Genomic DNA, 11,388 nt, shown 5'->3' with positions numbered 1-11,388 from the left:
GACGCGTCGCTTCTCGCAGTTACGAGCGAAACAAGGCGCTCTCGAGGCGGCGAGGAACGCTCGGGAAGATCCGGAGTTTTATTGCCAGTTCCGCGTGGCTCTGCGAGCTGGCGGACCAAGCCGTTCCAGATAAGGAAGAGTTTATTAGAAGGGAGAAACCGGACTCTGGGGTGTGTAACGAGGCTCTCGCCCTCGGTGCGCTCGGTGAACCGACGGAAAAACCGTTATCAAAGGGGCGAGAAACCGGTGAATAAATACCGTTTCGCTGGGCTCCTGACAGCGTACGAATTTACCAATCTCTCGGTGTACGAAGCAGCGGTTGAAAACGGGGACAAGTTTTGATGGAAACGGACGTTTAAAGCGGCTGGACCGCGCTGTTACACCCTCTCTTCCTTCTCGACGTTTATTTACCCTCGACGAGGCGCACGGTTTTTCCGCCTTTGCCTCGCTGCATGTCGTTTGTTTCGATACTCTCGACCGCGCGAGGAAGAGGAAACGCGTGGACCCTGCTCGCGTAAACATCGCACGCGACTCGTTCGAGTTACATTGTAACGTTGCACCGGCTTTCCAGCGAGTCGACATGGAACGTTTTCACGTTTTCCGTGGAAAGAGCCTGCGGGAACACGTCCACGCGCCAGCGCGTTCCGAGGCGTCTCTCGTTTCCACGCGTGGACGCGTTGAAAGCGTAGAATATCGTCCATAGCGGTTTCGATTCGAGGTGAAACCTGAAGAGCCAGAAATCGCGGACGCAGGGAGAGGAAAGAAGGAATGGAAGGCACGGATTCCCTCGTTAAATGAAAATCTGCTGCGATGATCGTTAACGCGAAAGGCATTAAGATCGGCAGAAGGTAACGTGTTCTCGATAAAAATACGCTTGGTCACTGGCCGGCGTCGATTCCAGCTTTTTGCTCCCCGCGACTAATTGTTCCAGACGGAAGAATTCGTTCCCACCGGACGTTTAATTACCTACTTTTTGCTCCCGTGTTCCGGCCAGCACGTTGCCCACAGGAAGGAACGGAGCACGTGTTTTCGAAGGCTAACAAACGGTCATCGTAGATCGATACAAGACCGCCATCCCCGCGACGGTGCTCGATTAAGGGTTGGTCGGTTGACCGTACCAAGAACAACACGCTGACACGTACATATACAGTGTATAGACATAGATATTTATTTGTCAGCTGCCTCGAGGCGAGCATTTTCGAAAGTAAATCCCAATTAAAATTGTGCAATCAGCGAGAAAGTTGGAGAGAGGGCGGAGACGCGCGCGATAGAGATCTCAAGAACGATAATTACCGGGACGGGGCGATAGAAAATTGGTGAGAAAAATCGATCGGTACGTCGAGGCGAAGAATGTCGAGAGATGGGACAAAGGGTATCGAGAGATCGGAGATGGTTGCGAAATATCCGAAGAATTCAGCCGGTCGTAATTACGGAAGATCGATACGGAGTTGCGAGGGCTACACGTAACGATGTAGAGGTGACAGGTAGCGGGCGAAGATTAGCCGGGTGGCGTTGGAACAAGGACCTGGCCAACTTCCGACGCCAGACCAGACAAGCTAATCAATCCCTTCGTCCGCACAGTTTGCCATACACGCTTTAATCAAACGGCAACCAGCAATTACAATTAACTACCCCGGGGGATTTGTTGCGTTTCCTCGAGCACAGGGCGAGGCGAGCCTTCGTTCGCTGGGCGTACGGACGAGGAAAAATTCGCTGGAACGTTACCCAACGTTATCGTTGCCGTTGCTGAACAACTTTTTCCCCCGGAGTTGGACGCCGGACGCGTCTTTTAATTTCTCTTTCGAAGTTGTTGCGCTTCCTTCGCGAGAGCATCTCCGTTGTTACTTACCATAGTTGAACGCGGAAGACGTCTTCAAAGACCTCGTTCCCCGTCTCGCGTTTTAAAAAAAATTATTTACTCTTCCCGTCGAATTGTTTAAAGGGGAGGGAAAAAAGTTGCAAGCAGGAAACTTGGCGGATTATATCGTACCTCTCGAAGCCGGGGCCGGTTAAAGTTTCATAAAAATATTAGCAGCGAAATTCCCGTTGAACGGGGACGGCGATGCCTTATTACAGACCGCGCGACGTCCTTTCTTGTCCCGCGGTACGTTTCCGCGTGAGGGTCCTCTAACAAGAACACCAGGCCCTTTCAGAAAAATGTTACAGCTACGCGTTTTCTCTCTCCACTCCTATCCGCCTCGTTCAGAAACGAGGGTTGTACGTACGAGGATACACGGCGGCGAGAAAGCGCGACGAGTTGGGTTTCGTTATTAAAGAATTCTTTGGCACACCAGCCAACGGTCGCCTTTCACTTGGCGGAGGAATCTTCCGCGGCGCTCTTTCGCGCGAACCCTCGCGGGACTCTCCGCCCCTCGATGCTCGTTCTTTCGCGGATCGAAGCTTGTTTACCGGCGATCGAACGACCGTCGAGACCTCGAGACAGTTCGAATTCGTCCAACTATAATCGGACGAGCGTCGAAACGAGCGGTGGCGCGTAACACGCGCGCGTACACGTCCCCAGGACCTGGCGATACCCGTTCGATTCTCGATAACTAGCTCGAACTTGGCCAAGGTACGTGAGCGAAATTTCTCGATGCAACGAGGGAAACTTTCGCGGAGATTGACGCTTTAACGTCTCCGGTCGGCGTCACCCCGCCATAAACTGCAGCCCTTGTACTCGGGAATCGCTTCAGCCTGTATTAAACTTGCTCCCTGACACGGGAGCAACGGTGCCCCGATGCCGCCTATTTATCGGCCGGATACCAACTTCCCGATTAAACGACAGCCCTGCCTCCACCCTCGCCTCTGTTCAGCGTCTGAATTACCGGTCTTCGAGCATCGACAGCCTCCTCGAGCGAACGCGGGTCTTGGTTTTCCTGAAAAAAATGATTCATTCGTGAAACGCGTAACTGCGCGCGTAGCCACGGTTAGCGGTGACAAGCGAAATTTAATAGCTGCACAGTCGTCCCTCGATATTCCTCGTTTTTTTTTCTTTTTCATCTCGGTTTCTTCTTTTTTCACCCCCTTTTTTGTTTTTCATTTTCACGCGGTTGAACGTCGCGCGGATCGAGTCGATGCACGGCTACCGGTATTTATTTCGCGCGCACGATCGAAACACGACGGAATTCAGTGTTCTCCCCTTACGTTTGTTAATTCTGAGATTAACAGCGAGTCGCGCGACTCGCAAAAATGAAACCACCTCGATCCCCGTAGCCCCCCGTGCTCTCTCTTTCCCTCTATCAGCGTTAGAGATATTGCACTCTCGCGCCAAGTATCCGGCTGGTAGATGCGAAAGGAATAAAAATATTGTTTACGGGCGAATAAAACGCGAACCGTGGCAGCCATCTATGCGGCAGCGACTGCCTCGTCGTGCCACGACCAAATAAAAGCGTCAGAGGGGGACGGGAAGAACGGGACGAGCGCGGAGGATCGTTCGCGAAAAATGTAACGCGAGGAAGTTTGCATGGGAAACGAAAAAGCAAAAAAAAAAAAAAGAAAAAAGAAACAGGGTTTCCGGAGAAAATGAAACGAACGGAGACTACCGTGCGAAAGTGCGACGTTCGATAAATAATTCGTCCCGTTTAGGAGGACAGCCGACGGGGTATCGACGGAGAATGGCCGCGTAATTTCGGGCGGCGACGTAATTTAACCAGACCGCAGAGAAGATTATTCCAGCGGACGTGCAATATGATAATTCGAGGATTTCGATTTGCATAGAGACCAGAAACAGTCGTGTTTACCCGCACGTAAACGGCCGCTTCGTTAAGATGAAAGGAAACGCGCGATCCTCCTCGAATAAAGTAATCGAGTCTCGCGGAACAGGGGATCGTCAGGGGGGGTTGCGCGTCTCGATTTCCATAATCTATATTCATGCCTGTTTCGCGTGCCTTTTTTCCTCCCCGCGATGCTCGCGTTCTTTCGAAACACGCGTCCGCGTCGACGGACGGGTCAGTCGGCCGTTGTACGCGAGAATTAATTCGCTTTGTATTATTAACGAATTTATGAACCCGCCAGCCAGCCAGCCAGCCAGCCGTCGTCCCGAATTTTCAACGAACAACCGGTCGCCAGGGAAGAGGCGAGCGAAAGAATGATACGAGCGGATTAACGAGAGATTAATCTGGCTTCGACGAGAGTAACAAGTGTCGGCAATAATTCAGAAGCGACGCGGCCGCGTGGCGAACGTATGAAACCGACAGGCGGAGAAGTCTACCGCGGTGCCTCGCGAAAACGCTAAAGGGCTATGAATGTTTAATGCGACGAGCGGATACTCGCGAGGGAACGGGCTTTGCTCTATTGCTTATTTCATGACAAAACTTCCGACTTCCCCGGATACATTAATATCGCGCCTCTGTCAAATATACGCCGTAGCGCCGCTGCTCGCGGATACGACTGTCCGTTTTTACCCCGGATTCCCCGGTCATCGTCCTCCCCCAGCGTTGCCTATCCGGTCCCACTTCTTATCTCTTTCCTTTTCTCCCCTTTTCACGGACCGATTCGACGTTCCATCGGCTGCGAGCTTCGATATTAAAGAAACTCGTTATTAATGCAAACACCTAAACGTACTACCCTGTCTAGACACGGTGAAAATATACGAGCGTCCGAGCGACTCCGCGACACGGTCGACGAGAGTTCCAGCCTGGCCTAGCTGTTGGTTGAAAGTCCTCACCGCGCGAGGAGGGGCTGGAAACGTCGTTACCGCAAAAACTTGGAGACGCGGGGGTTTATGAATGTTTAATGAAATTGGAATATTCACGGGGGCCTGTGCCGCGGCCGTTTCACAATACTTATTTCGCAATAAAACTTACGCAGTTCGTTCTGGAATACCCCAGGCCACGGGGCCGTGGAGAACTTTCCTCGAACGCTCGTTTCGCGCCTCCCTCGGACACACGCCCGAAAATTGCCGCGCGTTTTACCACCTCGTATTCTCCTCTGGCCTCTAAAAAACGCCGTTCCATCCGTGGCGTTGCTGGTAACAAAGTTGGCGAGGGTTCGCGCGTTGATTCGTGCAGCCGCGCCTACGGTTGGGGTCAAGCCGTGGAAAAGTTGCCGGACGAATTGATTCTTCCGCGAGGAGGAAGCGTTCCCTCCGGCTGTTATCACGGTCTCTCGAAGAGGCGGCAAAAATCAAGACGAATCGGAATATTATGCCAGCGACGACCCAATTCGTATTAATGATCCTCGCGATCCTCGATTTGTCGTCCACGGACGATCGATCGAGCGACTCTTCTCGCCTCTTCCTTTCGAGCTGCGACTACTCTGGCAGGCGATCGCGCTGAGGATCGCGCGCATAAATTATGGACGGTGGCAAATTCGGGGAGACGCGACACGCGGCAAGGGTTAATTGAAAAGTTGCTCGAAGGCGAAGCGAAAAGGTATCGTTGCCAGGCACCTGTCGTTTTCCCAGCCTCTTCGATAACCCAGAGAGAGAGAGGGAGAGAGAGAGAATGTAATTTACGATTATCGTACGCGGTCGAGCTTAATGTTCCTCGCGAGATATCCAGGGAACCAGGAATTTTCACGAGCGGTGGCTGGCTCGATAGTAGCGCGCGCGCGCGAGTCCCCTTCGAATGCGAGACAAACGAAACGGTCTCGAGTTATCGAGTAGAGCGAAACGTCGGATCGCGGTATAAGGGAATCTCGATGTCAATTTGTCGTCGATGTCACGTCAAAGGGATGGATTTAAATTTTTCAGCCGACTTCCATCGTCTCCCTTCCCTCGACGCGCTCGCTTTGCCGTTCCTTACACGTGTCCCTTCCTACCGCGTCGATTCCAACGGGACATTGTTCGACGATCGATACCACGAGCGGGGCGCTGTTTTCTTCTGCGCCATTAAAAGCCACCCTATCGTTCGGAAAGGATGGATCGGTTAACGGTTAGCACTTTCGCTTCCTCGTCCCGTGCGTTCCGTTCGAGGCTGACTCCTGACGGCGAACGCGTCGAGACGAGCGTCTTATCCCGGTTGGCTCTGGCCGTTGCCTCGTCGAAGGGACGTCGAGACCGTCGCCGATACTTGGAGTGGCTCGCGGACACAAAGGGGCCTCGAAGTGTCTAGCGACGATAACTCTTGGAGCGGATCGTCGTTCGAGACAGCGGGACCATTGCTGGACCCGTTCGACGAGCTTACGAGACGGCAACACGTGAATCGATTTTCTTCGCCGTGCGTCTTCCGTCCTGAGACAAGAGGAACAGCTTAATAGCCTGCTCGTCCATCGACGATCGATGGAGCTGAAACTAGCCGGATTAACGCGCGACAAGTCCGCGATGCGAAAAGTTTACGAAACGACCGGGAGGGTTGAATCCTGGGAACCGGTCGCAGGGAGGAGCGAAACAACGAGAAGAAATTAGGTGAAACTCGGTGGAACTCGCGCCTGAAGTTTGCTCGGAGTTGAAGTCGCTCGAACCATTGTGTCCCGGTTAAATATTATCACGAGCCAGGATCGCGTATCTTTTTTTTTTCTCTGGGGGTGAACGCGTTACGAACCGATTTCCGTCCGCGGCCGTAGGAAACTTCAGTCGAGAACAATTTATCCGGCGAATTCATTTCACGAGCCAGAGTCGATTTCGGTCCTTGGAACGCTCGCGATACACCCTCAGAGGAGGGGGTGGAGTTTCCATCGTTGTCATATCCGTTTTGCCGGCGTGGAATTGATCGATACCTTAAAAAGCAACGCCAACCGTGTCCCAGAGGCTCCGTGGAAGAAGAGAAGAAAAAAAGAGTCACCCGACCACGGTGGCGGCGATGGGTGGCAAGGCGAGCAAAAAGGGAAAAGGGTTGCCCACCGGCGCGGTCGCGTCGCTGGTCGAGGGGGGGAAAAATGAATTATGCGACGAATCGAAAATGCTGGTCACGATGGAACTCAAGGGTATTGTCCTGTCCCGTCTCTCGCTCGCCTTCTCTTCTCTCTCCTCGTTCCTCCTTCATTTTTCACTCACCGCGGCGAGGAGGAGGCGGGAGAGCAGCAGCTATGATTTGTAGCGGTGCCGTCACCGTGTTCCTCCGTCTGATGGATCACCCATCTCTCCGGCTTACTTTCGTCCGCGGAGGACGCGGCAGGGCCAGCCAGCGCGAGCGGAACAGCCGTGGAAACGGACTTTTCTCCTCCTGGCCGGGACTCGGTTTAATAAGACACCCACCGAGAGGGACTCGACGCAGCCAATAAGGCGAGAACCTGTTCACCGTGCGATTTAATATTCCACCCGGGGGCTGGCACGATACGTGTAGACAATGCATACGCCGCGCCTTGGGGAAAGAATCGTCCCGGGGACGAGGTATGATCATATTCGGTATTGTACGCGGATACCAGTAGCGGGTTATGCATAAAAGAAGAGCAAGTTGTTTCGACTCGAATTACTTCCCGGGGAATTTAATAAAGAGGGGCCTGGTACGTAGAAAGACTCGATTAATAGAGAGTAATTCGTTCTGGTGGAAATTACTCTTCCCCCGGCTCGTTCCGTCGCGATCTCCCCTTCCCCCGTTACAAGGAGCAACGGGAGAGCCAATCATTGTTCGTTTCGCGTGAAAGAATTTCCACGCCTCGGGCGAATCTATCCTCCCCGCCGGATTTTGGATCGCGTGACCGTCGAAAGTGAAATCGCTCGCATCGATTCAACGCGGGCTTTAAACGCCGTTCCGCGGTGGTTCCGTCGAAATCGTTTCGTCGACCAGCGCTTATCGCGAGAGACGTTCTAGTCGAATCGTTCGTACCGCCCTCAGGGAGCACCCTTCGATCGATCGAGATTCGAAAGGCTCGAACGGTCCTCGCGCGATGATGCGATCGCGATTAGATTCGAGGCGCGTCGGCAGAGTTCAGCAGCGGGGTTGGTAGTAGCGGAAGTCGAGCGTTGGTCGGACGCGCGAGGCCGCAAAACTCGCTCGTGCAGCTCGCGAGCGTACGCGAGATAAATAAAGCGAGCCCTCTCCTGGTTCCAGGGGAAGCGTAAACGCCGCGCGGGTCCCGCTTAATTCAATGAACGTTCCCCGGACGGTTACCCGAAAAGGGGCGAACGGCGGAGGCCAAGTGACCGACTGCGACGCGGGCAGACAATTAACCGGGAAAGAACGGATTAATAGAAAAGGCTGATTAAGAGAAGAAAGACGATGGGGCGTCTCTAAGTTCCTCCGTGTTTTCATTTGGTCGGATCAGTCGTCATTCCGCAGTTAATCTTGGGTACGCGCCGGGGTGGGCGAACAGGGGATGAACTAGAGGCGCAACGGGATCGTTAGTTTTAATCGTTTGACTGCTATTAGTTCGTGCCAGACCCTCCCGTGCGCCACACTGGTTCCTCGCTTCTTTCTTCCATCCCCCGCGACGGGGTGGATCGGACCTCTGGCTCTATTTCACTCGCGCACCCGAACGGCTCTTCTACCCCCTTCCTCGTTAAGTGCACACTCCCCGGTGGCCGGGCTCAGACGACATTATCGATGGCGGGCATTAAACGTCTTTCGTTCCTTCTTAGCTTCCACACTGGCGTCGTCGAGGCACGGATTTTCAACGGCGAGAGGGTTGCCGCCACAGCCTCTTCTGGACGAGACCCCGCGGTATCGTGTTTCGTAGCTAACGCGAGGAACGCGTCGTCCATTCGAAGAGCTCGTCTTGGTAGAGATATTCGCGATCGTTGTTTCCATCGTATCGCGGTGCTGCGACTGAATATTCGAAACGCGATACCGTCTTCGTTTCCGCATTTTTTTTCATCCCCCTTCGTTTTCGCTTCCTTTTTTTCTGTTTTTTTTCGCTCTCTCTCTCGTTGCACGGCCTTGTTCCCTGTCGAAAAGTCAATTTCACCCGCTATCGGTGGAAATAGCACGGAATAACCCAGATACGAATGCGTCGCTGATAGAAAAAACGTTATCAATAGATTGCAATGAACGAACGACGCGCTGTCCGGCAACAATGGCAATCAAACGCGCGAGTCGTCCGTCTCTTTTTCTGGTCGCGCGATGAAAATTGTACGCGCGGCCAAACAACGGGTGGGATTGAGAACGTAGAAAATAGTTACATCCCGGGTCTGGCGGGGGGGTACGCGCGTACACGGAAATGGAGGAAACACGGCGACGTATTCGATCGATCAACGGCTCGCGGTGAACGAGAGAACAACGTCGGTTTTCTCTTCTTTTTTTTTTCTTTCTTCTCTTTTTTCTTCTCTCTCGTCCCCCGTCTCCACGCTCCGCAAAGATCGGGATCTCGCGAGTCGATCGCTCGATATTCCCTCGATCGTCGCCCGGTCGGCTCCTGAGGAAAGGCTTTTTGCCATCGACGATAGGGAAAAGTAGACAAATATTCGAGGCCGGATTGTTATCCCCGTCAAAGATCCCCTAACCGCGACGGATATTGGAAATTTCGCCACGATCGCAAAGCTTTCGTTTGCACGGCGAATTTCGCGGGAATCGTGGATTTATGCATACGTTTCGGGTCAGCCGTGGGTTCCGCAGGGTCTGCAGAAAGGACCGGTCGAATTAGCGACCGTTAGTCGCAGCGCTCAAGACTCTGAATGTTCTAAACGCGGCGAAGGTGCTCGCCAGCTTCAATTTAATCGTTCCGCCTCGTTTACCGCGGGCATTACCAAGAAACCGTTCGAAAAAAGGGGATGAAAAAATCGCTGGTAATTATACAACTAACCCAGGCTCCGTAATTCACACGATTCTCTAGCCAGTAACGCGTACATTCGGATTTAAACGAGAGCCCATTCCGGTATTAATCCCTATCGACCGTTCTTATCTCGATGCGAATAATATTTACGTATTAAATTGAATCGGAAGCGGCGCTGCTGCTGCTCGTTCTCCCTTTCCCCGTCCGAGTCGTCGATCGTTTTAACAAGGCGATCGACTTCGACTTCGTAGGAACGCGAGGACGAGCGGACGATGACGCGCGTCGAAAGAGTGCCACCTGGTTGGATCGCATTTTAATGCAAATGCGTGAACGTCTGAATTCTCGTTGGACCAATGCGCGACTGAATCACGGTGAAACGGAGGATAACATTTTCGACGTAAGTCCTTCCGGTAGGTACGAGCGGTTTCACGCAAATGCAACTCGGTGGAATTCGAGTAAGAGCCAACCGCGGGGCCGGGACGTTCACCCTGCCGGTGGATGAAACGTTTAACGGGGCGCATGAAAAATTCATACACCTTTATCTGGCCGGAATCATGGCTCTGACCGGTGCGCTGCCTCGTTTCCTGCGCGGCGGCGGACGTTTTTAACTTTTCCTTCCGCGGCCGTTGTCGCTCGGAATAAAAATCGCTTCGATAGGGGCTGCGCAACCGCCGCGGGGACTGGATTAGGGCCAAAAACGAACAGGGGGCAGCCGCGATCGCGCTCGAAAATTTAATCATAATCTCGAAGTGGGAACCGACATCGCAGGGCTAATAACGCGAGCAGACGCCGGAAAAACGAAGGCGCTCAGGCTGGCGGGTAGGTCGGAGACGGGTTACGTACGCTATATACGGGTAAGATAATGTTAATCTCGCCGCGAGGAGCCAGGAGGGGACACGCGGAACGGAAAAGCAATCGAGGAAAGAAGGAAAGGAGGTTGGACGGTTGCAGAGTCACTTTGACTCGCAGATTTCTCGGCCCGCGTTGCCAACCTCTGGTGTGTAATTTCAGTGATTCAATTCTTCCGCTTAATGGGGAACCTCGATAGTGACGCGGAGGACTTGACCGTGATTCATGGCTGCCTTTCAGAGACGCAATAATTATTTGTATCGCCGGTGTTGCTTTTCGAGCAAAAGGTAGAACGCGGCGGCGTCGTCGAGTTATAAATTACTCGGCTGGAAATAAGTACAACAAACGGGTGGACGGATCTCCTTGGTTTTATCCGAGCGCGACGATCCGTCAGCCTTAACGATCGTGGAAAAGAACGTGGCGGCGAACCGTGCCGGCGTTATTTCGTTAATGACGTCAAGTGGCCGCAGGTAATTCTCTCCGCGCAGAGAATGCCAGCGAATTCTAATCAACCAAGAGCGCACATATTAATCCCTTTTCCATTGCTATTCTCCTCGCGGCTTAACGAAGCTTTCGATATAATTGCGCGTCGATGTTCTTCCGGTCGTCCCGTCTCTACGGCGAGATCGTCGTCGAATATATTCGCGAAGGAAGATGGCGGGGGATGACCGTTTATTTCGCGCGTGCATGGTTTACTATCGAACCGGGACCTGCGCGGTAATTATCTTGGTCCGGTAAACCGCGCCGTGAAGTATCGCCGGTGGTTTTTCCGGCTTTTAACTAAGAAGAAATTCAGCTGGCTGGGGGTGAACGCTAGCCGGTTTATCGTCGCCTCGTCGAGCGAAATTAACGGAGCTTGCGGGAAAACGGGGTGAATTTTCATGCGAAACATTCAGCTAACGATTTAATTCCGCTTGCGGAACAAGTCGAGTAACGAGTCGAGCGACACAG

The sequence above is a fragment of the Xylocopa sonorina genome, chromosome 11 (genome assembly GCF_050948175.1).
Source record: "Xylocopa sonorina isolate GNS202 chromosome 11, iyXylSono1_principal, whole genome shotgun sequence".
Classification (NCBI taxonomy): Eukaryota; Metazoa; Arthropoda; class Insecta; order Hymenoptera; family Apidae; genus Xylocopa; species Xylocopa sonorina.
Note: the sequence above shows the minus strand (reverse complement) of the source record.